The sequence below is a fragment of the Oryctolagus cuniculus genome, chromosome 19, assembly GCF_964237555.1.
Source record: "Oryctolagus cuniculus chromosome 19, mOryCun1.1, whole genome shotgun sequence".
In the NCBI taxonomy this organism is placed as follows: Eukaryota; Metazoa; Chordata; class Mammalia; order Lagomorpha; family Leporidae; genus Oryctolagus; species Oryctolagus cuniculus.
This window is the reverse complement of record NC_091450.1, coordinates 9,273,619-9,301,058: the sequence shown is the minus strand read 5'-3', so window position 1 is coordinate 9,301,058 and position 27,440 is coordinate 9,273,619. Positions and strand designations below refer to the sequence as shown.

At 43.7% G+C, this 27,440-nt stretch overlaps 1 protein-coding gene across 21 annotated transcripts in view; it reads right to left on the bottom strand.

Annotated features, from left to right (window-relative positions):
* The window catches only part of LOC103346407 (trafficking protein particle complex subunit 9), a 178,821-nt gene that overhangs the window by 38,867 nt on the left and 112,514 nt on the right, over positions 1-27,440 (bottom strand). For 8 of the 21 annotated variants that reach the window (XR_011384771.1, XR_011384772.1, XR_011384758.1 and 5 more), the window contains one exon: positions 22,639-27,440. This exon is cut by the window's right edge and continues 18,871 nt beyond it. The exons of 4 other annotated variants lie outside the window; for them this stretch is intronic. The gene's annotated coding sequence lies outside the window, so the exon portion shown is untranslated. 9 more of the 21 variants (XR_011384774.1, XR_011384775.1, XR_011384778.1 and 6 more) reach the window with 4 other exon arrangements.

Below are 27,440 nucleotides of genomic sequence, written 5' to 3'. Positions count from 1 at the left end.
GCTGGAAGCCCAGCTCCACAGGTAGTTTTGAGCCTCAGCGTACTGAGCAGATCCTAGAAGCTCCCCTTGAGTGAGCTCAGTTCTTGCTGCTCCACTGAGGCCCTCCTGGGATTTCCCACAGCCCAGCACAGGGGACAAGCAGCCATCCTCTTCCTCACGGCCCTGCTGGAAGACAAGGACTGACAGGTATTGCTGACCTTCAATTTTGGAAGGAGCTAGGAACCCCATGTCAATTTCGTTTCCCCTTGTGTGCTGTAAGTCTTTGGCTGGGATTTCCCACAGCTCAGAGCAGGGGACAAGCAGCCATCCTCCTCCTCACAGCCCAGCTGGAAGACAAGGCCTGGCAGGTATTTCTCACTTTCAGGATCCCCATGTCAGTTTGATTTTCTACATCTCTGCTGTAAGCCTTTGGCTGGTATTTTCCCCAGCATTGCATGGGGGAGGGGGGTGGAATGGGGCAGTCCTGTTCTTTAAGGCCCTCCAGAGACACCAGGTTCTCCACAGCTTCATCGATTTCCTGGTTCTCGGGAGAACTCAAGAGACTGAAAAGTGTGATGTCACTTGCTTTGGGCCCTTTTTCTGCTCCATGCTGAGCCACTTGTGGCCCATAGCATCTGCCACTGTGGGCCTCTCAGCAGGGTCAAAAGTCATTAACCAATCCAGCATCTCTCCAGTTCCCCACTTACATAGGAGGGGATTAGGTTACGAGCCAGCCAGGATCGCTTCCTTCAAGTGCCCAAAGCTCTCCCCTTCAAAGGGCAGCCACCTGTTGCTATGGTGTACAGGACCAGGCCCAGGCTCCACATGTCAGCTTTATACCCATCAAACTCCTTATCTAGGAATTCTTCTGGGGTGTAATATTCAAGTGTCCCACACAAGGACTTTAGTTGTTGGCCTTCAGTCAGTTTTTGGCTAAAGCCAAAGTCAATTAGCTTAATAGGTCAGTCCAGAAGGAGATTTTCCAATTTTAAGTCTCTGTGAACAATGTGTTGCATGTGGTAGTACTCCACTGCTACTAATGTCTGAATGAAGTACCAACATGCTTCTCCTTCATGAAGGTGGCTGCACACCTCGACATACTTTTCAAGGTCCACCCCCACACCGCTAAAATACCCAATGAAAAGACAGGCTCTATCTGCTGTGTAGTCTACCTGTAACAGCTTTATAATGTTAGGGTGATGCAGAGAATGCATAATTTCTGCTGCTACCCAAGCTTGCGGGAACTTGGAAGAATCCCCGTCACCTCTGGCAGTGATCTCCACAGCCCCCTTGGTTCTGCTCTCCAGATGGAGGGCCAGCTTCACCTGCCCAAAGCTGCCCTTGCCAATGATCCCAAGGACCTCATATCCACGGAACACCTCCTTCTCAGTGTGGGAGGATCTGACGCCTTTCGTCGTCAGGATATCTCTTGTGCCTAGTGTACTGGGACACTAGGAACACTAGCTAGTCACCTACAGTAGCTACGGTAACATGATAATCCAATGAGAAAGCAACAGATAAAGCCAATGCAGAGCAACAGATAAATGGTGCTGGGACAGTGGGAATCAGCATATTACAAATACCTGTTAAAGTTATGCAATTTTGTAACTCAGAATATTGAGTCACCATTAATAATTCTTTTTCCTCATAGTTATAATTTTATCAGCTTTATCCTTATGTCTGTGAATTTTGTAGAAAATTTTCTTTAGAATAACAATAAAAGCAGCAGTTCAAAAGTCAAAAAAATTACTTCATCCTGATGCCTAGTTTACTCTAGACTGGAATGGAAATGATGTAACATTTCAAGTAAGTTGAAGAGGGTATGTGGAAGTCACAGAATGTTATGAAAGAAATTTTGGACACAAAAGCTATTATTTTCCTAAGACATAGAATCTGAACCTCTGATAAAGCAGTTAAACTAGTCTATTATGTTCTCTTAATGTCTCTGTTAAATTCTAATTGTTTCAAAACAGATGAGTTTTTTATTAAGAGCTATGGGTTATTAAATATATGCTTATTCAAAAACATTTGAATACTAACCTTGTAACTCATCAAATTTGGTCTATATTATGTCACGATGTTAAGGGATCCTATTTAAACGAGATATTTTGGATTTTGAGCCTTCTTGGCATCCTTGACAGGCATTCAAAAAAACAAAATTTCAAAAATCTAGACTTTGACAATTTCCAGATGGGCCCCTGGAAACTGTCAAAGACACAGAGACACCAACTAATCAGGCTATTTGGATTATGTTAGAAGTACTGTCAAGATGTGAAGTGGTGTTACATTTTAAGTTTTTATAATATAAAATGCTAGTGATACAAATGTCTGAAAGCTAAAAAGTCTAATGATCTTGTGTTACTAGATGTGATGATTATCTTAATGTGAAAGGTCCAGGGGCTAAAGGATTAAGTGTTTTGTAAAATCCTTCAGCTGCTTTTGAAACTACTGTGCGAAGTAAATAAGTGCCTCCTGTTGGTTAATGAGCTTATAATTTTCAACATGCCTATTTTAAGTCTTATCATCCACAGTTTTATATCTCAGATTTTCTGCTCATGAAACTGAAACATTTCCCCTCCTCTATGAAATCCTCTCATTACTGGGTTAATGCCACTCTTAAGATCATTGGTTGCTAGTCTCACCCTGTCTTTTATACTATTGTATTTACTTATTGATAATGGAACGAACCAGGGCCTTCAGCAACCAGCTGGTCAACCAAATGCTGCTACAGGGATAGACTTGGCTCCCCATCCGGGAGACAGTGGCTTGAGACATTGCCCCATCCCAGAGAAGAGTACCTCGTCGCCCATGTCAGCAGGAAGTAGCTTAAGACAGATCATCGTCCCTCTACCCCTCCTGGACTTTTGGGGCTAATGTAATCCCATAAAACTCCTGCTTCATAAAAACCAAACGGGGGGAATGTTAGTAAAATGATGCAGTCTTATCTACTGTGCGATCTACACCCTGACACCATCCTATGCCCCAACCCCGCCGCCATGGCAGGAAGCCAGGTGGCCACATGGTCCAAACATCAATGTCAGCCCCACCCACATCCTAATGGGATTCGAGGCTTCTACTTCCCTGCCCACCCACTGGCAACGTGTTAAAGGGAGCTATTCCTGAGCATGCAGCTCTCTCTTCCTCTCCATCTCCTGATCTCTGTCTCTCTCTTACACTTTCTTTCTGCCTTTTTCCTTCTCTGTCCCTTCTCTCCAGTCTGTTGGGTTTCTCCCCATAAACTCCCTTAAAAAAAGAAAACAGGTGGAAGCAGAGAAAGGATTTTGCTAGTTTTACAGTATCAGAGAACAATACCATATTAACTTTCCAATGTGCTGTCTTTGCTAATGGTATTTCATACAGTGAAGCAACAAATCTGCAGCAAAATAAAATTTTCAACTTCTTAAAAAATAAATAAATGGGGGCCGGCATTGTGGCATAACAAGTTGAGCTGCTGCCTACAATGACGGCATCCCGTATGGTCACTGGTTAGAGTCCAAGCTGCTCCATTTCCGGAAATCAGTTGAAGATGGAACAAGTACTTGTGCCCCAGCACTCACATGGGAGACCTGGTAGTAGCTCCTGGCTCCTGTCTCCGGTCTGGCCCAGCCCTGGCCATTGCATCCATTTTGGGAGTGAACCAGCAGATGGAAGGTCTCTGTCTCTTCCTCTAACTCTGCCTTTCAAAAGGATAAAATAAATCTTTTAAAATAATAGTTATGGATAAACTGGATTTCTATAAGCAAAAGAATGGAATTGGATCATTCTACTATACACAACAACAACTCAAAATGAGTAACTGTAAGAATAGAAATTGTAAAACTTCTAGGAGACAATGTAGGAGGAAAACTCCAAAATCCCAGGCCACAAAAGCAAAACTTTTTGAATGGGACTAAATAGAACTACAAATCTTAATGATGTTTCATTTATCCTGTAGTTTTTATAAAGCGCACAACTTCTGAGAATTAATCTGTGTAACTAGATCATCACTGGTGCTTATCTACTCCTTCCAAAATTCTCTTCCAAAATCATCAGTACCTTTTAAGATTCAACAATTATCGTAATTTATGTGTAGAAGTCTCAACCTTGTTTCTCCTACAAATATCACTTCCAACACATCTGGTGTTAGTAAAATGTATGTAATACTATGAAACAGACCATCTATTTGTTATCAATTTCATTCCTTATTAGACTAAGCAAGAAAATAAGAAAGCTTTGACCAAAATTGCAGAAGGTGGTTTTATTATGATGGCTCTCATTCATGCAGATCACCTTCTCCATAAAGTCATCCTAATGTCTCATTATTGTGTACCCTTGACCTGCTTAAGTGTCTTTGCAGATCGACTTGCTGTATTTTCCAAACATAAAATACAAATAAGATTTTTTGGTTACAAATTTTTGAGTGTGAGTGTGTGAGTGAGTGTGTGTGTGTGTAAAGAGCATCTAACAAATATGATACATTTAACTTACAAAAGGAATTACTGGGGCCAGTGCAGTAGTGTAATGGGCTAAGCCAGCACCTGCAGCACCCACGTCCCATATGGGCAGCAGTTCGACCTGGCTGCATCTCTTCCAATCCAGCTCTCTGCTATGCCCAGGAAAACCCATGAAAGTTGGCCCAAGTGCTTAGGCCCCTGCACCCATGTGGGAGACCCCAAGGAGGCTCTTGGCTCCTGGTTTCCAATCAGCTCAGCTCTGGCTGTAGCAGCCATTTGGGGAGCGACCCAGAAGATGGAAGACTTTTCTCTCAGTCTCTTCTTCTGTTACTGTACCTCTCAAATAAACACCAATCTTGAAAAGGAAATTATTTACATATTTGAAGTTGAAAATTTGCACGTTTGCATTTTTATCTATATACTTTTTCTCCATTCTACTATAGGATAAATACCATCTGCATGAATTAAATTGAAGTAACTAAACTTGTAGGAAAGAAAAATATGCAAAAATCCTAATGCATGTTTTACTATTAAAACATTAAAATCATAGTTGCATAATATAGTAAAAATAGCTGTAATATAGTAAGGATAAGTTTTTTCATGGATAGTTTTATTTTTTATTTCTCAAAATACTTTTTTTTCAAAGCACTTTTCAATAAAATTATTGGGCAAAAGTAAAACATAGCTCAAAATGTTAATTTTTTAATCTTTATTTAAAGTCAAGAGTTACACAGAGAGAGAAGCAGAGGCAGAGAGAGAGAGAGAGGGTATTCCATCTGCTGGATCACTTCCCAGTTGGCCACAACAGCTGGAGCTGCACCGATTCAAAGCCAGGAACCAGGAGACTCCTCCTGGTCTTCCACGTGGGTACAAGGGCCCAAGGACTTGGGCCATCTTCTACTGCTTTTACAGGCCATAGCAGGGAGCTGGATCGAAGTGGAGCAGCCAGGACTTGAACCAGCACTCTCATGAGATGCTAGCATTCCACGCAACAGCTTTACCCATTACACCACAGCGCTGGAACCCCTCAAATTTTAGTTATCTAAACACAAAAGCTCTCACCATAAAGAACAAAAGAACTGCTGGGGTGGATTTTTAGGTGAATGTCTGGGATTGTACTGATGAGAAAAATCAATGAAGACTTCCTCTAATGATAAGAAAGCATTAACACATAAAGAAATAGAATGTTCATCTCAGTAACTCCTCAGATGTTTGTTTCTGAGAAAGAAAAGGAGTTCTTGCAAAGATAACCAAACACTCTGGAAAAGAAGACAACAGATACACCTGTCAACTTCTTTATGCAATTGTCCTTGTGAAAAGAGGGATTTCCCTTACCTGAAGAAAGACATGATGTTACCAGCTAAGCATAACATTAAAAATTCAACTGTGTGGCACTGGTGCTGTGATGCAGTGAGTTAAGTCACCATCTGGAATGCCAGCATCCCAACTGCGTGGCAGTTCAAGTCCCGGCTGCTCCACTTCTGATCTGGCTCACTGCTAATGCATCTAGGAGGGCGATGGAAGTGGCCACAAGTTCTTGGGCCCCTGCACCCATGTGGGACACCCACATGAAGTTCCTGGCTTCTGGCTTCAGCCTGGCCCATCCCTGGCCATTGCAGCCATTTGGGGAGTGAACCAGCTGATAGAAAGCTTCTCTTTCTGCTTCTCCCTCTCTGTAACTCCACCTTTCAGATAAGTAGATAAATCTTCTGAAGCATTCAACTGTGTGCCGTTCACTATAAATACACTACTAATCAGGAAATTGAAGGAGCTCTGAATTTATCAAGAAATATAATGCCAACTTGGTGTCACCTGAGATTAGCTACAAAGATTATTTCCCTCGTTTGAACAAACAAAAGTCATGCCTTTTATGATAAACAGACTCTAAACTTAGAACATTCCATCCTTTAAATTGCACAAAGTTGAAAATAGATATTTTTTTTTAAAATGAGCACACAAAACAATCTGATGACGTGAGGGTTCATTCACGTGTATATTGACTCATAAAAAAAAATCTCTGCTTCTAAACTTTTTAGAAGAAATCATTTTAGGCTTGAAGAATTGCACAAACAGTACAACCAAACTAAGACTTCGTAACATTTCCAGAGCCTCTCAGCCTAGACAGTGGTTGAAATAAGAATGCTTGAACTCACTACCTATGCTTTTTCAATCCCAGAAACTTGAAGCCATTTCCCAAGGTCACAGAAAGACAGCATGTAATAAACCAAATATGCAAACCTGATGACACTTTACTGATTCTGGCCAGCAGTCCTATCAGAGAGGATTCGAATATATAAGAACATGCAGAAAGCTACTGCTTATTGTGTAGAAACAACCAAGGAAAGCATGATTCCTTTCCAGCAAAATTTTCGAATACATTTTTAGTTCCTTTTGTCAGGATGCTTGTTCTCATGGCTTTAGAAAAATCTTGATGAAATTTATAGGAGACCCTATTCATTTGATTTAAATTTCCAATTACTGATGAAGTTTCAATGGTTCAGTATGCAATGTATGGAAAAAATTATTGAATGAATACAAAACTAGACCATGCAACTTATTCTTATCCATACAGAAGGAATTTAACATTGTTATATCTGTGCAGAAAGATTTATTGTCATTGGAAATAGTGGTGTTTTTTTTTTTGAATATTTATTTAATTGAGAGACAGAGTTAAAGACAAAGAGTGGGAATGACTGAGAGAAAGCTTTTCTATCCACTGCTTCACTCCCCAAGTGGCCACATGAGTGCAGGGGCCCAAGCACTTGGGCCACCTTCTACTGCTTTTCCAGGTGATAGCAGGGAGCTGGATCAGAAAAGGAGCAGCTGGGACATGAACTGCTGACCATATGGGATGCCAGTGCTGCAGGTGGAGGCCTACCCTACCACACCACAGTGCCAGACCTGCAATCAGGTTTTGAAGATTTTCCTTAGTACAGTCTGTCATTCTGTGACCTTGGGAAAATGTTTGGGACTTTTTGGGATTGAAAAGGCATGGGTAGTGAGTTCGAGTTTTCTTATTTCAAACACTTTCTAGGCTGTGAAGGCTCTGGAAACATGATGAATGCAACAATACATCCAAAAGGTATCACAGATATACATATGTAGGTTATATGTACATATATATATATCTACAACATGTAATATGATGAAGTGGGTTTTATCACAGGCATGCAAGTGTGGTTCAACATCTATAAAAATCAATGAAATCACATCAGCAGAATGAACAACATAAAACACATGCACATCTCAATAGATGCAGTGGATGCTTCCATCAGAAGATTCAACATCCCTTCATGATAAAAAAAATTGGAACTAACAAGGTACAGAGGAAACATAGCTTAAAATTATCAAAGCTATATGATAAAACAATAGATAATACCATACTGAATGGGAAAAACCTGAAAACATTTCTCCTGAGTGTTGAACAAGAAAAGAACTCCACATAAACCATTCTTAGTCAATATAGTATCTCAAGTACTCACAAGAGTACTCAGGCAAAGTAAAGAATTAAAGGATGAAAATTGGGAAGGAGGAAGTCAAAATATCTTTTTCCAGAAGACATGATTTTAGACAGAAAAACTTAAAACACTGCAGTAAAAATGTTGGGAGTGATAAACCAGTAAGTCGCAGGATACAAAATCAATGTACAAAACAATTACACACTAATAGTGATCCTCTGTAAAGTTAAGTTTAAGATCTTTGTAAAAAATAAGAATGGGGATAGTAGAGGGAAGAGGAAAAAGGGTGGGAATACGAGCAGGATGGAGAGTACAGTGGAAAGTATCATCACCTTCCTGAATCTGTATATGAAATACATGAAGTCTGCATATCTTAAATAAAATAAAGTGGCCAGTGCCGCGGCTCAATAGGCTAATCCTCTGCCTGCGGCACTGGCACACAGGGTTCTACTTCCGGTCAGGGCACCAGATTCTGTCTCGGTTGCTCCTCTTCCTGTCCAGCTCTCTGCTATGGCCCAGGAATGCAGTGGACGATGGCCCAAGTCCTTGGGCCCTGCACCCTCAGGGGAGACGAGGAGAAGCACCAGGCTCCTTGCTTTGGATCAGTGCGATGAGCTGTCTGCAGTGCGCTGGCTGCAACAGCCACTGGGGGGTGAACCAACGGAAAAAGGAAGACCTTTCTCTCTCTCTTTCTCTGTCCACTCTGCCTGTCAAAAAGAAAGTAAATAAATAAAATAAAATAAAAAAGTATGAAACGGGAAAAAAGAAGCCCGAATTTACAATAGCTACAAAAATTACATATTTAGTAATAAATTTAACCAAATAAGTGAAAGATCACAATAAAGGTATAAAGTGCTGATGAAATAAATCATCAAAGACACATGGAAATGGAAAGACATCCTCTGTTCATGAATTAGAAGCCTGTTTCTTTCATATTTACTCTCGTAACAGACCCTCTCATAAGTCAAGATCATGTACTCTTAGGATTCTCAGTTACTTCCCTGTGGTCCTCTCTTTGTCAAAGTTCTTGGTCCTCATTTTCCTTATTTATCAGATGTCATGCTAAATTTAGCACCTTAACAATGAAAAGTTTATGAAACATTACAGGAAGGGGAAGTTGGACAGTTACATGTAGCTTTCAAATTTGGGGAAAGTGAAAAACTTTAGATGGTTTTAGTAGAACCATCCTGATGGAGAAGAGTGTGTCAAATGAGTTAATTCAAAAACAGGATTAGAACCCTGGTACTTGTTAGGTGTATAATACATCTGAGTTGTTTAATGGACATGAACCAAGAGGAAATGAAAAAGGGGAGCGGAAATGAGGGTGAAAATGAAAATGAAAGGATCAGTACTTATATATGTATATTGAAACAACAGAAAAAGCCTGACGATGACTGGAATAGTGTAATATGGGGGAAAGTGTGAAGAAAAATAGGTTTTTAAGTGACTTAAAATACAAAACTTAAATAAGCTTTATTTATATTTTTAGAGTTTTCTTTAAGAATGGAGGATTTAGATACACTTTCCTGAATAATGGTCCCCACAGCTCATTTTTTTTTTGAGCTCCACATTTGCCACTGTGTGATTTAGATGATTGAATCCCATACAAGGTGGGTGCTGTTGTCTCTATTTTATAGAAGAATGGCTCAGAGAAATTCAGAAACTTGCCTAGTTTAAAGCAGCTGTGACAGGGCTGGGTTTGACCAGATATGATGCTGAAGCCCGTGCTCTTTGTAGATGGCTGTAGCCTCATTGAACAATTGTTCATAGAATTTCAGCTCCTTAAAGGAGCCTCTCTATGGAGATTTGTATTTCCCCTATGGAACAGCTATGTAAGTAATTCTATGTCCTCTTCCCCCTACCACCAACACCCTTACAACTAGGACCGGCACCCATATGGGATGCTGGCTTCACAGGTGGTGGCTTACCCCACCCACAACAGCAGCCCCAGGATGGGGGACTTTCTATAAGGTGAAGACAGCTTAAGAAGGCCATTCCTCATGAGGAACCTTAAGAAGGCACCATATTTTTCTGGAAGCAGCATCCCGGTATTGGACAAAATTGTGCAACATTTCAACACCTACACCTGGGCTGAATGGCCCACACTAGGCCACCAGCCTTTCATTTCCTTATCAGTGTTTTTTTTTTTTTTTTTAAGAATGTACCATCTTAGAAGCAGAGAGTGCACCCTTCCCAGATCGTAAATCTCTTGGGCCTTGATCTAGACTTCCCAACTTCCAAAACAGTGAAAAATGAATTCCTGTTCTTTTTCAGTCACCCAGGTCAGGGTCTTGTTACGGTAACCCAAAGGACTGGAATATCCTGGAATGTCTTCTCTTCCTCCTTATGATTTGAAGCAGTTTTGGAGGCTATAGATTTCAGTTTGCTCTCACTTTGCTGTTTGCACTGGACTACATCAGCCCACTACTGTGCAGCTTTCCAGGGTTACTGAGGAGCAATCTGATGATGAACTTCAGGGTAAACGATGAAAGAAACCTCCCTCTCAGCTCTATGGATATGAACCATGCACCTGATGGTGACTTGGCAAACATAATATTTTGTTGTATTGTCATTATGCCAGTGAAGTGGTACCAACGTGTTGAGACCTATCATGTTGGAGATTCTGAGTGTAGGCTTGAGGAGTCCTACCAAAGCCAAGAGTTATTTACAAAGTTTAAAACTAGAAATGAAAAGTCCATTGAAACAGCCTTCAGGTGTTAATTTATCAAAACCTAAATATCAATTGCTATCACCAACTTAAGCAAAAAAATTTTGGGGTCCTTTCACTTTAACCAAGGTAGAAAGTTTCTTGAGAAAACCACCATGGTGTATCCCCAGCTGTGATTGGTCTGTATCTTGCTCTGACATCAGGGGAGCCATTGTTATGTCATTCCGACTGCCTTAACAGTCCCCTGGCTTGGCCTCAGTTCTTGTTCAGTTGGCCCAGGAAGCTCTGTGGAGGCAGCCTGAAGGACTTGGATGACATTACTGGTTTTCTCATCTTGTCGTTTGTATCGCTGTTTTGTCTGTCTGATCTCTTTGTTCTTTTTACTACATTGGTTCTTTTCTCTTTTTTTTTTCTACTTGTTTTATTATTTTTCTATTTTCTCAATTTCTCTCCGCTGCCTATTTCTACTTTGTATACTTGTGTATTTATTTTTCTTAAATGTTTTTTATTTTCTTTTTTGTTTTTATTGTTACTGGCTAAATGTATTTTATGCTGTTTTCATCTAGCATTCTTGCTGTGTCTCCCCCATGTTTTTGATTTTTTTCTCATTTTTCATCCTTTGATTTAGATAAGATCATTTTAAGACTTACTGATTAGAATTGTTACCATAGTTAAGATATTTGTTGTTTCACTTTACCATTTTTAGCATTCTGTGTGTTTTCTAACTTTTAATTCTTAATTTGGATACAATTGGTTTTAGTGATTAGTATACTGTAGTTCATATCATTAGCATTATCTGTTAGAAATATTAGCATACTGTGTCTTCTTGATTTTTGTTTCACAGTTTTTGTTGTTAACTTGGGTGACTAGTAAGTGTTCCTAGTGTCAGATTGCAGGGGTGGGGGTGTTGTGCCCAGATAGTTAGATCCCCGCAGAGACCCCCATAGAGTCGATCACACTGAACTGCACAAGCAAGGTTTATTCAGGAGTACAAGCCGCGACAGGGATGCCATCCATCCAACCCACACAGTGGAGGAAGGAGTGAGGCCCCGGTCTTTGTTTGGGAGAGTTTTTAAAGGAAAAAAGGGCTACATCAGCAGGAAAAAAGAGTTACATACAGCATGGAAGCTTTGGGCACAGGGAGTTACAGCGGGGGCTTACAGCACAGGAGCTTTGGGTACAGGGAGTTACTTTGTTTAGCAATCTCTACTGTGCTGTCCTTGGTCTACCGAGCTAGCTGTCCCTGGTAAGCTTTGATATCTCCGGAATGCCTGAATGCCTGCTTTTACAAAGACTCTTGTCTGCTATGGGAAAGGAGGCTGCTTTTTTATTGTTTTAAAATGGACTCACTTTGGCTCTTCATCCCTCCTTGTTTTTGTACATGTTTGAAAAACCCAATCGGCCGGCGCCGCGGCTCACTAGGCTAATCCGCTTTGCGGCGCCGGCACCCCGGGTTCTAGCCCCAGTTGGGTTGCTGGATTCTGTCCCGGTTGCCCATCTTCCAGGCCAGCTCTCTGCTGTGGCCAGGGAGTGCAGTGGAGGATGGCCCAAGTACTTGGGCCCTGCACCCATGGGAGACCAGGAGAAGTACCTGGCTCCTGCCATCGGATCAGTGCGGTGCGCCGGCCGCAGTGCGCTGACCGTGGCGGCCACTGGAGGGTGAACCAACGGCAAGGGAAGACCTTTCTGTCTCTCTCTCTCACTGTCCACTCTGCCTGTCAAAAAATAAAAAAAAAAAAAAAAGAAAAACCCAATCATGGGTTTGGACTGACATTTTATTGGTTTTACAAACGTTTAAGGCTTTATATTGGGACCGTTGGACCATTAATTCAACGGTGCCCAATCTCTGTTTCATAAACTGTACAAGTTTGTGAACAATGCAAGGGCCAAAGGTTAAAATTAAAATCAGGAGAACAAGGGGCCCTATGAGTCCTGATAGTAGGGTGGCTTGCCACGGAGAAGAACTGAACCAAGACTCAAACCACCCCTGAGAGGCCTCCCATTCTTTTTCATTTTGCCAGCCCCTCCCTGACCTTAGCCAGCCATGTTATCTTTTATTAGGCCCGAGTGATCTGCGGAAAAGCAGTGGCGCACAGCCCACCACATCAGTCCCAGAAGTCCAAGAGGTGCAGAGGGATGACGATCCATCCTCAGAGCCACCTCTGCTGACGTGGAGAAAAGAGGCACTCTTTGCTGCCATGGGGCAATGTTTTAAGCCACTGTTTCCTGGGTGGGGAGCCGAGCACATTCCTGTAGTAGCACTTGGTTGATCGCCTGGTTGCAGAAGGCCTTGGTTTGCTCCATCACCAGCTGTAAACACTTAAACAGACACTGTAGTATAGAGACAGGGTGAGAATAAAGCAGATTCCAGGCAAAACCGGGAGAAAAGCCACTCATTAGTGTGGGAGAGGGTTATCAGTACACACATGTTGGGAGTATAAACGGCAATGTACTACATAGAACAAAGAATTTACAGAAATCCTCAGCGTTTAATTTCTGCTCTACTTTTATACACAGAATAATGACTAGTTATTTGCAGCATGTCTTTAACTTTTTAACTTTGTGCATTTACTTTTCCTGAACAAGGCGCAGCTGCTGTTGCTATGTGTAACTGAGACAGTAGTTGATATTTAATAGGAAACACTGCTCACATAACTATACTCCCTACTAGCCAAATTTACCTAATAATGAATTATCTTGGTAATGGAGAGTAGAAACCATATGCACTAATTACACAGATGTTAAAGTCACAGTTTTAAACAAGGTAATTTACACTTTGAAGTACACTACTTACGGTAATACTGTTTAAAAGATACTACTGCTGCCCCCAAAGGATATGTACAGAATGTATATAAAACACTGACTTTAATAAGCAACAAAATTACAAAGGAATGAGGCCAAGGAGTGGGCCAGACAGGGTCCAGAACAAAGGACAGAGTTGCTATTAGAGGAGTCAAGAAAAGTGTTGTCCAAGTTACAAATAAGTTTTCTGACTGAGAGGCAAAGAGGATCTGATAAAAGGGGCTAGATAATAACCTGGTGGCTTTAGGCCTTGTAAGTTAAGGGACCTAGACTGTGGTGGAATGAGAAGGCCATGCCAAGGTGGCCACTGGTAAGCGAGCATCAGTTACTCAGGGATGGCTTTGGAAACTGCCTGGTAACAGGCTGTGATTGGTTGGGGCACAGACCGCCCCTTGACGAGATTGGCTGGTCTTGGCTATATAACATATTGTACCAACTGAAATAAACGAGTCTGCTGGCTGCTCCCCTCAAGCCTGCTTTCACCTGACTCCCGGGGTCTGTGTGGTGACTCCGCGCCTCTTGCCCCCATCACGCTGCTCCTCTCAGAAACGAATCCACTGCAACATTGCTGAGAAATCAACAGCAACATCTGGCACGCCAACTTGACTGAGAGAAAGACAGCATGTCGGACTCGGTAAGGTCCCCCCTGGATTTCGGCAAGTAGGCCCCTCTGTGTTTTGTGTGCTGTTCGGTTCTGTGAGGGTGAGCACAGAACCCCCTCCTACGCCCCTTTCCTTGTCCTTGTCCTCGGTCTAAGTGACCCCAGGTTAGGCACACTCCACCCGGAAGCGTACGTCGCTTCTCGGCTCTTCCTTTTACTTTCGGTTCGCCTGGCGAATTCTCATAAGGGACTCATCATCCCAGAATTCAGAACGAAGTCATCTTCCCTCACTCAAGAGAGGTGACGCTCCGGAGACACCGTGTGGCCATACGGCCTTGACCTAATGAATCAAGGAAGTCCCCCACTAGGCACAGGACATATTTACGATTTGATACACCACTATCTGTTTGTCTAACGTAGGGAAACCTCCTGCAAAATGCCATCAACAGCTGAGGTGCTAGGAATTTGCTTTGTTATGGCAGCAGTGCTGTACGTGTCTTTCCTTTGGCTAGAGTTGGCGTGCCATGGGGCTCTTAAGTGCTCAGACATGGGAAAGATACCCCCCCTCTCAGAATCCTGCGCAGATTATAAGACAGTGAATTTGTGAGTGGTAAGAGCCTGACACTCCAGGCCTCTGCCTCACAGACAACAGTTGATGACTTAGGGAGAGAGAGCTCCAACTGTGAAAATAAGGTAGCAAAGAATGTAGCAACGCCTAGTCAGCCACCCCCCACATACCTGTGGGATGAACTTAAAGGGCCTCTAGACAGTAACTCATGCAAGGTCATCCCATCTGCACCCAGTGAGGATCCCCACATTTGTGGCAGTACTCGGACACCCCACGCTCTTAGGGCAGCTTCTAGACCCCATCCCACCCGCACATTTGCTGTTAATGTAGGAGCGGACACAAAATTCAGACCCTGGACTCCAACAGCCATAAATGACCTAACTATGTAAAAAAGGCTTTCATTGGGCAAAAGATGGCAAGACCAAACCTTTAAACTCCCAGTGGGGCGGCCTTCAGCCCAGCAAGTAAGAGGGAGTCCTACTACCATTAACTGGTCGATGCCCATCTTCAATCTGAGGCTGAAATTGACTCTATATTTAGATGACAATGGAGATACAGGAACCATCTTCCCACTAATTGCTGAAGTTTTCATGACCTTATGGGGGATAGATGTACTCTCACAAATACAAGCGGTCCTCACTACGGATCACAAATCTCTACAAGTCAGCAGCTTTAATGGAGAACCTACAAGTAAGATTCACCCCCAATTCTAGGGGCCACTGCTCACCTCATACAAAAGCCAAGCCCAATCCCCATTGAATGGGAAAAAACAGGAAACATCTGGGTAGAACAGTGGCCAATAATACAACCCAAACTTAGCATCCTTAAAGAACTGGTACAGGAACAATTGGAAAAGGGACACACAGAACCCTCCACTAGCCCTCATAATATGCCCATTTTTGTGATACCAAAGAAACAGGGAAAATATAGGCTTCTACAGGATTTCAGAAGCAATTAACAAAAATATAAAAAAGATGGGAACATTCCAGGCTGGCATTCCCCATCCAGGGGCCATTCCTAATGGATATCACATAGTTACCATTGATATCAAAGACTGCTTCTTTTCCATTCCCATTAGAGCAGGATAAGGCTTACTTTGCCTTTACAGTATGGGAGCCCAATTTCCAGCTCCCTGCAAAAAGATTCCAGTGGACAGTATTCCCCCAAGGCATGAAAAATAGCCCTGCCATTTGCCAAAGATACGTTTCTCATGCGACCAGCACACTTAAAGATCAGTGCTTGGTCATACATTATGTGGATGATATCTTACTTGCTCACAAGAATGCAGCAATTCTGAATACCTGTCTAAGTGAGACAGTAAGAAATTTACAATTCCTGGGTTTGTCTATTGCCACAGAAAAAGTACAACATTTTCCTCCCTTTCAATTCTTGGGTTATCAAATCTCCTCCCATATATCTCCAATGGGTCCAAACCTAAAAGTCAAGCATAAATACTCACTTAATGAACTTCAGCAACTATGTGGCCAAATCAATTGGCTGAAGCCCTTCCTTCCCCTAACACCTGCAGAACTTAGACCGCTACACGATTTACTAAGGGAAACAGCCCTTCCTCAAAAATCACATTGACACCTGCAGCCAAATCCACTATAGAAAAGATTAACACCCAGTTGTCAAATTTAAAAACCTCTAGATATGACCCTCAGGTGCCTCTATTTGCCATAACCATAGCTACCCTCAAGGCCCCCTTAGGAGTTATTTGGCAACAACACGGACCACTTTTTTGGGTGCACATAGCCTGGAGCGATTGTCCTAAAATAGCAAACAAAGCAGATGCCATCCTTATGATGGGACTTAAATTAAGATATTATACCAATAAGATATTTAACACAGAGCCAGACACAGTGGTCCTACCACTATCACAATTAGAACTGTCGACACTGATGCAGAATAGCATGCTCTTTCAAATTTTAATGATAAATTTTCCAGGACAGATTGACAATCACCTGCCAGCAGACAGGCTACTCCAGACACTACAAACCTTAGAAATAGACTATCCAAAACATGCTTTCCCTGCTAATCAACCTATACCCATGGCACCATGTGCGTTTATGGATGCCAACAAGTCACTCTTTGGAATAGCGATCAAATCTTTAACAGAAAAAGATAAGATCCATGCAGAACCCCATGGGGGATCAGTACAGTTGGGAGAAATAAAAGCAATAGTCAAGGTTCTACTCCTTAGCCAAGATGGACCGGTAAATATATTTTCGGACAGCAAATACTCAGTATAGGTAGCAAAGACGATCCCTTTTGCAGTCTTTAACCCGACCAGTAAGCCAATTGACCAGATGGTCACAACACTTAAAGAGCTAATTGAGAACAGAAAATACCCATGGTATATCTCACACGTAAGATCACATACTGGGTTACCTGGCTTTATTTTCCAAGGCAACAGAAAGGTTGATCGTCTTATCTCCTGCAACACGGCTTCCATTGGACACTTAGAACAAGCCCGTATTTTACACCAAAAATTTCATATGTCAGCAAGCAACATAAAATTGCTTTTCCCAGAGCTAACAATGAGCCAATGCAAACACCTAGTGCACTCTTGCAAGAATTGTGCACCCCTCGCCCCGTTAGGCCCACTGCAACAAGCAGGAGTGAACCCGTGAGGCCTTGCTCCTAATAAACTATGGCAAGTGAAAATAAAATAAAATAAAAAAAAATTAAAAAAAAAAAACTATGGCAAGTGGACGTCACCCACATTAATTCCTTTGGTAAACTTAAGTTTGTCCATGTGGTGGTAGATACTTGTTCAAAGGCTGTATTTGCAACAGCCCAATCCGGAGAAAAGGCTAGTAATGTGATAAAGGTGGTGAAATCAGCCATGCTGGTCCTTGGTGTCCCCTGGACCATAAAGACTGATAACGGGCCAGCGTATACATCACAGGAATTTAATTCCTTCCTGAAATCTTGGAACATACAGTCTGCCACAGGTATCCCATACAACCCACAGGGACAGGCAATTACTGAAAGAACTCACAGGACAATTAAAGATCTCTTACAAAGACAAAAAAATAATCATATGCCCTCAGACCCATAGCTTGCTTTGACTGAGGTCCTTTTCACTATCAATTTTCTTACTTTTGATTCCCAAGGGATCAGCCCAGCTTATAAACACTGGGGATCCTTTCCATCCCAGACCCCAGCCCCTGTGGTTAGGTGGAAAGACCCCCTGACAGGAGAATGGAAAGGACCACACCCTCTGCTAACCAAAGGTCGAGGATATGCTTGTGTCTTTCCACAGAATGCAGAACAGCACATTTGGGTACCAGCCAGAAACATCAAGCCTGCAACTGACAGCCAACAAAACCAGCTGAACAAGACTGAGAACCCACCTTGTTAGCAGACACACCTGCCCTATCATCCTACCCTGAGAAACTGCCCATAGCCACATCTGTTACTGTTTTGTACCCCACTAGCTTTGGTCAGCCACTCAAATGGCCCACAGCCTGTGTGCGGTCATGCCATTCCTGATAACCATTATTCCTCATTCCCACCCCTATCTGAGCAAGCAATCCTGTGATCTCTCGATTTGAGCACTGGTTAGTCAATGACGGGTAAGATCCCCTGGGGGACAACCTAAGACAGGCACAACTGCGTAAGGAGACCACATGGAAATGGGGTCAACAATGGTAGGACCAAGAGTCATGCATCCCATTGCTCAAAAATAAACAAAAACGGGGAAATGTGGTGGAATGAGAAGGCCATGCCAAGGTGGCCACTGGCAAGCGAGCGTCAGTTACTCAGGGATGGCTTTGGAAACTGCCTGGCAACAGGCTGTGATTGGATGGCTTTGGAAACTGCCTGGCAACAGGCTGTGATTGGATGGCTTTGGAAACTGCCTGGCAACAGGCTGTGATTGGTTGGGGCACAGACCGCCCCTTGACCAGACTGGCTGGTCTTGGCTATATAAGATGTTGTACCAACTGAAATAAACGAGTCTGCTGGCTGCTCCCCTCAAGCCTGCTTTCACCCGACTCCCCCCGGGGTCTGTGTGGTGACTCCGCGCCTCTTGCCCCCACCACGCTGCTCCTCTCAGAAACCAATCCACTGCAACATTGTTGAGAAATCAACGGCAACACTAGACCTATCTATCTTTTTACATAGGGTACATTTTAAGGGATGTGTGAACCTCCTTGGGGAAGGCTCTCTGCTGACTTTCATTACTTACCTGGCCTGGGAGCAGAGCTGGCCAGGTAAAGGTAGGTGGCATCTCCAACAGCAAATTTAAAGCTCTGTCTGCAATGTCACTGACCCTACTTGGCCATTCTCTCAACAGTGGTGGTCACTTTGAAGGCTGAGCCAAGTGAAGGGATTTTCAGCTTAGAGCCAATAAGATCTGTGGCTCTGACCTGAAGTCCTTCGACTCCAGGGCAGGTCCATTTCCAGTGATCCAACTCCTGGCTGGCAGAGCTGCCAGGGCTCTTTATAAGCTGACTTCTGCTGAAGCCCAGGCTTACCACATCGAAAGCCACTGCAGTGGCCTGGCCTATTGGGTCTCCCTGAGGGCAGATCACTGTACACAGCTGCCTGTAATAGGCCTGCCATCCATCTTCACATTGCTTCTGATGTCCAGTTTTCTTTTCCTCCTGGTTCTTGTTAAAGTAGACCAGAGAATGCAAGTCAAGGGAGTGCTCAGTCCCACCTCTAATTTGTGTTGTCCAGACTAGAAGTCCAGAGTTATAGGCATGTTTCTTATAAATATTTAGCCTGGTTGAGCTACTCTGATTTCTGAACATGGTTGACCTTTAACAGAACTGACCTATGTCCTTACCCAAATAGCTATGCAAGGATATTGCCAGATTGTCACTACAAAATCTTACCAGTTACCAGCCATGCTTAAAAAACCTTGCACCACCAGAGGCAAAATAGATACGTTACTCTGTGTGGTGTTGCCTGGCAGTGGCTTTAATTTTCTACGCTAGTCTTTAATCCAAGTAATTAAGTAATCTCACAAGGAATAATCATACATGGCAACAGGGTCAAAAAGGCAGGGCAGTTCTTTCATACACAAATATTTTAAGAGTAATAGCAAATGAAATAAACTTAGCAAGCAGATTCAATTATTAGACAACAACTTAGGAAAACACCTACCAGAAGGCCCAATGTCCTTCACAAATTTTAAGAATACATGTACTCGGAAACATCTCTTAAATACCCAACATGGTGTAGCTTGTTTAACCAGCAAATTTAAGCACAAGTATATAAAATATTTTCAGTTTTTTTTTTCTTTTAACAAGTTTACAGAGATTTAGGTTACACGAATTTTCGATCAACTTTAGCCTTTTAAATTTACGGGAAACATTCTGTTACAGATTACAATATAATCAAGCTCTACAGCAATATGTAACACTTGAAATAACTTTCTTGTATACAGAACATTTAGACCAGCAGAGACATTAGAAAAACATACATAAATGATACAGAGGAATTGATTAGATAGATGCATTTAGTTTCACAGCAAACTACAGGGTCACATACATCAGAACAATAAAGCAGTTTCAGTGATAGTTGTTAGAATCTTTAACCTTTTTTATGAATCACCAATTGATCTGAATTACTTTCTGATCTTAGTAACCTCAGTTAACTATACTTTTTTCCAGTTGGTACCTGCAATACATTATTGGCTTTATCAGTTTAAAGAGTCATCCCAAAGTACTGAATACAACAGATGTAGCTGGAAAAAGTCCATTGCAACCTATAGGAGGACAGTTAAACACAGAACCAACAATGCTTTAGTTTTATGAGCAGTAAATCTGATATACAAAACTGTGGATGACAAAAGACCTTAAGTTGTCATATTTAAAATTACAAACCTGTTAACCAAGAAGAGACACTTGTTTACTTTACATAGCATTTTTGAAAGCACCTGTAGGATTTTACAAGGCATACTTAACTCTTTTAGGCCTCTGGGGCCCCTTCACCAAGATGACCATTATGTTTAGTAACACTAGATTACCAGACTTTATAATTTTCAGACATTTGTATCAATACTATTTTATATCATGACATAATACAGGCCAAATTTGATCATTGTTACAAGGTGATTATTTAAAGGTTTGAAAATAAGCACATATTTAAATAACCCATAGCTCTTACTAAAAACTCAGTTGTTTTTAGACAATTAGAATTTAACAGAGACATCAAGAGAACACGACAGATTAACTTTTTGCTCTAACAGAAAATCAGTAATAGCTTTCGTGTCCAAAAATTTTTTTTCTTACAACTTTTTGTGACTTTTACACACCCTCTTTAACTTACTTGAAACATTTTATTTTTATACTTGTGATGTTTTTCATCTGTCAATTTTCTTGCTTTACATTTTGAAATAACCTATTAAAAATCTTTAAATCAAGACCACATTTTTAAACAAGGTAACACATCAAATTTCAGCATTAATTACTTTTAAGTGATGTTGAACTATTTTTTATATGGACAATCTATGAAAACATGTTAGCAAATTCAAGTAGTTTTTCTATAGAACATAAGGTGTTGAAAGTACCAAAGTTTACATTTAGACACTTATCTCATTTGTCTTTACCCAATTTAAATTAGCAGTTATACCTAAATGACTTAAGATGCTGATATTATATATCTGTACCTGAATTTAATTAAAATTGTATTTATCTAAAACAAGTGCTAATTACCTTACTGTATCACTGAGTACTGACCACCCAGAAATTTGTTAAAACAAATTGCAAAATAAGTTCAGCAAGTTACAAAGCAGTATCTTCTGGCTTGCACGAGATAAAACAGAAAAGCCATCAGAAGGGTGGGATACCCGATTTGTTTCATTGATAAGACAGGGAGAGTAGACTTTGGACCAGGCCTGGTTCTAAGGTAAAGTTCAAATTCTGAGATAAGGCAAGCGGGAGGAGAGTTACCCAGTCCACACCAGTCTCTAAGGCCAAATTCGAATTTTGTGCCAATCTTGCATGCTGCCACTTTGAGACCAGCCAACAGAGCCTGATGATAGACATGGAGTCTTTCCTTTACAGAAATTAACCCAATCGTAATTCTCCTTTTTAACATTTACATTGTTCCAACATGCCAGAAGGCTGTTCACCTTGGAGACCTGTTGGAGATATGGGCATGGCCTGGCGAGAGATTTACACCCTCTTCCCCGGATTTTTGAGGGCCAGCGAGAGCTCACCGGATGCCGCAGCTGGCCCTCAGGGCTCCTGCTGGCTTCTCCGCACTTCACTGAATTTCTTTACTTTGACACTCAAGAGCACTGGGCAGAAATCACATTGCATCAACACCCGCCACCGGCCCTCGCTATGCTTTGTTTTAATTAAACAGTTGGAATCCACTGGTCCGCATCAGTTCTAAGTCGGCTACTAGGCGCTGGCCAAGGCGAGGCACCACGCGGAACTGCGGCCCCAGGGGCAGAACTGTGGCCCCAGGGGCGGGACTGGGGCAGGGAGGAGACTGCGCAGCACCGGGGTGGGGGAGGGGACACAAACACGGGCCGTACAGAATTTCCACGGACAGATTTAGATGGTCGTATTACAGAAGGTCTCAACTGCTCCGAGGCCAAACCTCCGGGAGTTTGAAGGAGACCAAAGACCTTACGGATGGGATGAGAACTCTGCAGCAGTCCCTCTTTGTCCCCAGATACAGATTGGATCTTTCCAGGTCCCCAGATACTCCTGTTTACAATTGCTCACTAAACATGGGTTCCAGATTGCCCCTGAAAAGGTTCAAAAGGTAACCCCCTTTAAGGTTCTTGGGGCTGTCTTAGAACTAGATACGGCCAGCGCCGCGGCTCAATAAGCTAATCCTCTGCCTTGTGGCGCCGGCACACTGGGTTCTAGTCCCAGTTGGGGTGCCGGATTCTGTCCCGGTTGTCCCTCTTCCAGGCCAGCTCTCTGCTGTGGCCCGGGAGTGCAGTGGAGGATGGCCCAAGTACTTGGGCCCTGCACCCCATGGGAGACCAGGAAAAGCACCTGGCTCCTGGCTCCTGCCATCGGATCAGCGCAGTGCGCCGGCCGCAGCGCGCCGACCGCGGCGGCCACTGGAGGGTGAACCAACGGCAAAGGAAGACCTTTCTCTCTGTCTCTCTCACTGTCCACTCTGCCTGTCAAAAAAAAAAAAAAAAAAAAAAAAAAAAAAAAAAACCAACTAGATATGGTCTCCTCCACTCGACCGCAGCTTCAGATCCAACAAACCTATTCTTTATCTCAGTTAAAAAAAACTCCTTGAGGAAATTAACTGGATGAGACCTTGGATCCCTATTCGAACCCAAGGAGCTTACTCCCCTGTTTGACCTCCTTAAGGGAGGTACCTTGTATAAGACTATTGCTTTAGAAAAAACACACCAACACATTCTCCTTAAGCTCCAACAGGCTATATAGATTGTTCCTGCCTGAGGCGTTATGACCCTTCCACGCACCTACTCTTCTATATCTTCAGCAGAAAATCCCTCATCACCGGCCTTTTGGCTCAAGATGGAGAACCCATCCACTGGGTTCATCTGTCCGTGGGAGGGGCCCCCCGGATCTGTGCCACCCTAGACCACCTCGCTGACTGCATCATAAAGGGTAGGAACCTGTCCGATCGTCTCTTTGGTCATCAGCCACATACCCTTGTTGTACCATTTTGGTCGATTGATTTCGAGTGGTTACAACGAAACAATACCCGCATTGCAATTGCTCTAGAAGGCTTCCCGGGGAAGACTGATTGCCACTGTGGCCCCTATAAATGGATGAACTCCTTCTCCAAACTTGACTGGATACTACACAAATTATTTTTGGCTGAAGCTGACCCATCCTTTCACACTGTGTTCACTGACAGGGGAAAATTAGGAGCAGCAATTGCCATCTTTCCGCCCCATATGCAGGGACAAGAAGTGCCAAAAAAAGTAGTTCATTATGTTCAAGGGTCAGCCCAATTCAAGGAACTTTATGCCGTTGTCCTGGCCTTGAAAACAATACAGGGACCCTTTAACCTGTTTCCTGACAGTCTTTACGTGGCCAATCTACTCCCCAACCTCCCTTGTTCACACATTAAACTTGATGATAACCCTATCACTCCTTTAAGGATTCAAACCAGAAACTTTCTGAAGTCAAGGACTAAGCCTTGTCCACCTCCCGGATATTTTGTCTCAAGGTAATGCCGTTGCGGATTCATTAGCGTCCTCATCCCAGTGCTACCTTACACAAGATGAGGCTATCTCCTTTCATGACCTTACGTCAATTGGAGGGGGTTACAACATCGATACCCCCATGACCCAATTAAAGAATTAAAGAAAATCGTCCGAACTTCTAAGTCCTGTTCACCATTCTTACAGCTACCTCCCTTACAGGGGCCTGGGGTCAACCCTCGTGGACTGGCACCCAACCACCTGGCAAACTGATGTCACCCATTTCACTTCTTATGGAAAGCTTAAGTATATTTTTGTAACTGTTGACACCTTTTCTCAATGCCTGCTGGGCTACAGCCTACACAGGCAAAAAGGCGAAACACACTAACAATCATCTATTACAATGCTTTGGGGTTCTTGGCATTCCTAAACAAATTAAAACTGATAATGGACCTTGTTTTACCAGCACCTCATTTGCTACCTTTCTAAAGCATTGGGAAATTAAACATATCACTTGTATCCCCTATAACCCTGCGGGCCAGGCAATCACTGAAAGACAAAACAAAACATTAAAGGCCCAACTTATAAAACAAAAAGGGGGAGTAACACCCCCTCATGACCAGCTAAAGATGGCATTATGCACCTTAAATATTTTAAATTTTTCAAAGACTGACAACCTCACTCCTTTCCAGCGACACTGGACAACTACTCTTAAGTACTCCACTGTTAAGGTCCAAGGTCCGATGGAGAGACCCCCTCACGGGGGCCTGGAGGGGCCCTGATCCCCTCTTAACGGCAGGCAGAGGCTTTGGATGTGTCTTCCTCCAAAATGAAGACAAGCCCATCTGGGTCCTGGCCAGAGACCTCAAACACCTTCCCCCCACTGACCTTATTAATGACCTTAATCCAAGAGCCCAGCCCTCTTGAGGCCTTATCTCTCTCTCTCTTTTTCACAGGAATGATGAGACACATGTGGCTACCTGTTGCAGGGGCGGTCCTCCCAACACTGCTATTGGAACTGTTGCCTGGTGAGACGTCATCCGGCGGGGGACAATGGGAATTTCGTATCTTGGCTATCAGGATCGATCCTCCAGGAGTCCTCAACACTTCCAAATGTACCTCAAAGGAAGCTGAGCTTTTACTTTGACGCCTGCCAACCCACAACCAGGTGGGGGTCCTGTGCAGACTGGGAAAAAACTTATGCAACTAACCATAAATACATATGCTGGAAAACATTACAAAAGGGAGACTGTGTGAATATCCAGGAAGGTACTGCCCCTACTGGAGCTGCCCACATTCACACACAGGGTCGCTTAAGAGTCCTTTGGAGCTACTCTGCCCAAAGGGGAGCTCCGGTAAAAGAGGAGCTTGCAACCCAGTAAACTATAAGAAATTCCGATGATCCTAAATGGCTCTCAGGAGAGGATGCAGGAATTCGAGTGGACGGGAAAGGAAGAGATCCATAGGGCCTCATTAGAACAATAAAGGTATGGATCCCTGCTCATACTTCCTCCCCCATTGAGGAAGTGCTTCAACAAGCAAAAATACATCCCAGCTAATCAGTAATGTGGAAAAAGAAAATAGCCCAAATAGCCCTTTTTGACCTGACTAGAGATGCTTAACCTTACTTACCAGCTGCTTAACACCTCCACGTTACCTGTCTGGCAAGGCTGTTGGCTATGCGCAGTACCTCACCAAAGGAGACCCCCTATTATGCTCATTGGCACGGAGTTAAAGGCTAGCTCTCTGTCCCGTGCCCCTCTTTGTAGGTGGCTACAAAGGCCGGTACTGGGACAGAAGCCAGGGGCTGAAGCAGAAGCAAGAGACTTTAGGCCGGCGCCGTGGCTCAATAGGCTAATCCTCCACCTGGGGCGCCAGCACACCGGGTTCTAGTCCCGGTCGGGGCGCTGGATTCTTTCCCGGTTGCCCCTCTTCCAGGCCAGCTCTCTGCTGTGGCCCAGGAAGGCAGTGGAGGATGGCTCAAGTCCTTGGGCCCTGAACCCCATGAGAGACCAGGAGAAGCACCTGGCTTATGCCTTTGTATCAGCGTGGTGCGCCGGCCACAGCGGCCATTGGAGGGTGAACCAACAACAAAAGGAAGACCTTTCTTTTTGTCTCTCTCCCTGTGTGGTTAACGCCTTAGGTTCCTTTGTTAAAAACAGCTTCATTCAACCCATGTCAACCAGCTGGAAGTCAGGTACCAGGCCTTTTTTTTGACACTGCCTGTCAAAAAAAAAAAAAAAAAAAAAAAAAAAAAAACAGATAATACAGCTGGTGCCACGGCTCAATAGGCTAATCCTCCGCCTGTGGCGCTGGCACACCGGGTTCTAATCCTGGTTGGGGCGCCAGATTCTGTCCTGGTTGCTCCTCTTCCAGTCCAGCTCTCTGCTGTGCCCGTGAGTGCAGTGGAGGATGGCCCAAGTCCTTGGGCCCTGCACCCCATGGGAGACCAGGATAAGCACCCAGCTCCTGGCTTTGGATCGGCGTGATGCACCGGCCACAGCGCGCCAGCCGCAGCGGCCATTGGATGGTAAGCCAAAGGTAAAGGAAGACCTTTCTCTCTGTCTCTCTCACTGTCCACTCTGCCTGTCAAAAAAAAAAAAACATAAAAAAATAGATAATGCAACTCTACTGCCTAATCAGTCTTACTGCGCACTCGCAAATGCTTCCTTCCTATGGCAGCATCTATTAACCCATACCATGAGAGGTGATCAAATCTGCTCCCCTGTCTTGTTGCTTCTCCACAGGTTGAAATTGCCTTGGCTACTGAGCCCCTTCCGATTCCCCTCTCCAGAAAAATCCGGATAGCCCGGGCACTGGCCCTTATCCCCTTACTTGTGGGGTTGGGTGTTTCCGCTGGGGTGGGTACCAGTGTGGCTGGGATCTCCGCCTTTTATCTCAACAACCGATTACATTCTCAGGTTGTCGGGGACCTGCGAGAAATAACCCAATTGCTTAGAGTCTTACAGGAACTGATCTCCTCCCTGGCCTCAGTAGTCCTTCAAAACAGAAGAGGACTGGATTTACTAACGGCAAAGGAGGGAGGCCTTTGTGTCTTCCTCAAGGAGGAGTGCTGCTTTTTTGTTAACCAATCTGGAGTTGTCCAGGATCGAATTAAACAACTTCAAGACAACCTTGAAAGTCGCCGGTGATGCCTAATGGACTCTTACAATGGCTGGCGAGGGATGTGGGGAGGGTGGCTGCCCTACCTCCTGCCGTTGTTTGTTCCAATCACTGCCATAATTGCACTTCTGCTCATAGGCCCCTGTGTGATTAACACCTTAGGTTCCTTTGTTAGAAAACCGCTTCGTTCAACCCAAGTCAACCAGCTAGAAGTCAGGTACCAGGCCCTTGTTAGTCAACAGGATGCCCCCCTGGGTTACTAGCCAAACCTCTCCGCTTATCCCCTCATCTCCTAAATAGGGTACTGGTAGCCAATGACGGGTAAGATCCCCCGGGAATGGTCGACCTAAGACGGATGGCCAGGCCCTCCCTCCTGGCTTCTCCAAGACAGGCAACTTCCAGCTCCTGGTGGGGACAACCTAAGACAGGCACGGTTACCCTCAAAGTAAAAGCAAAGGGGGAGATGCGGGGGGCTCCAATTGAAAAGGAAACAAGGCCACTAAGCCTTCGCTTGACAAGGCCACTAAGCCTTTGCTCGAGTTTGCTGCACTTCCGCATTCCAGTGACAGCGTTTCCAACAACTCAAGATGGCCCCCGGGGGAGGTACCTAGCCTGACAGGAGACAGGAGAACAGTATGTGTCCTCAGCTGTGATAGGCCCTTGAGGGCATGCCCGCCTCGTGTCCTGCCTGACCTTTCA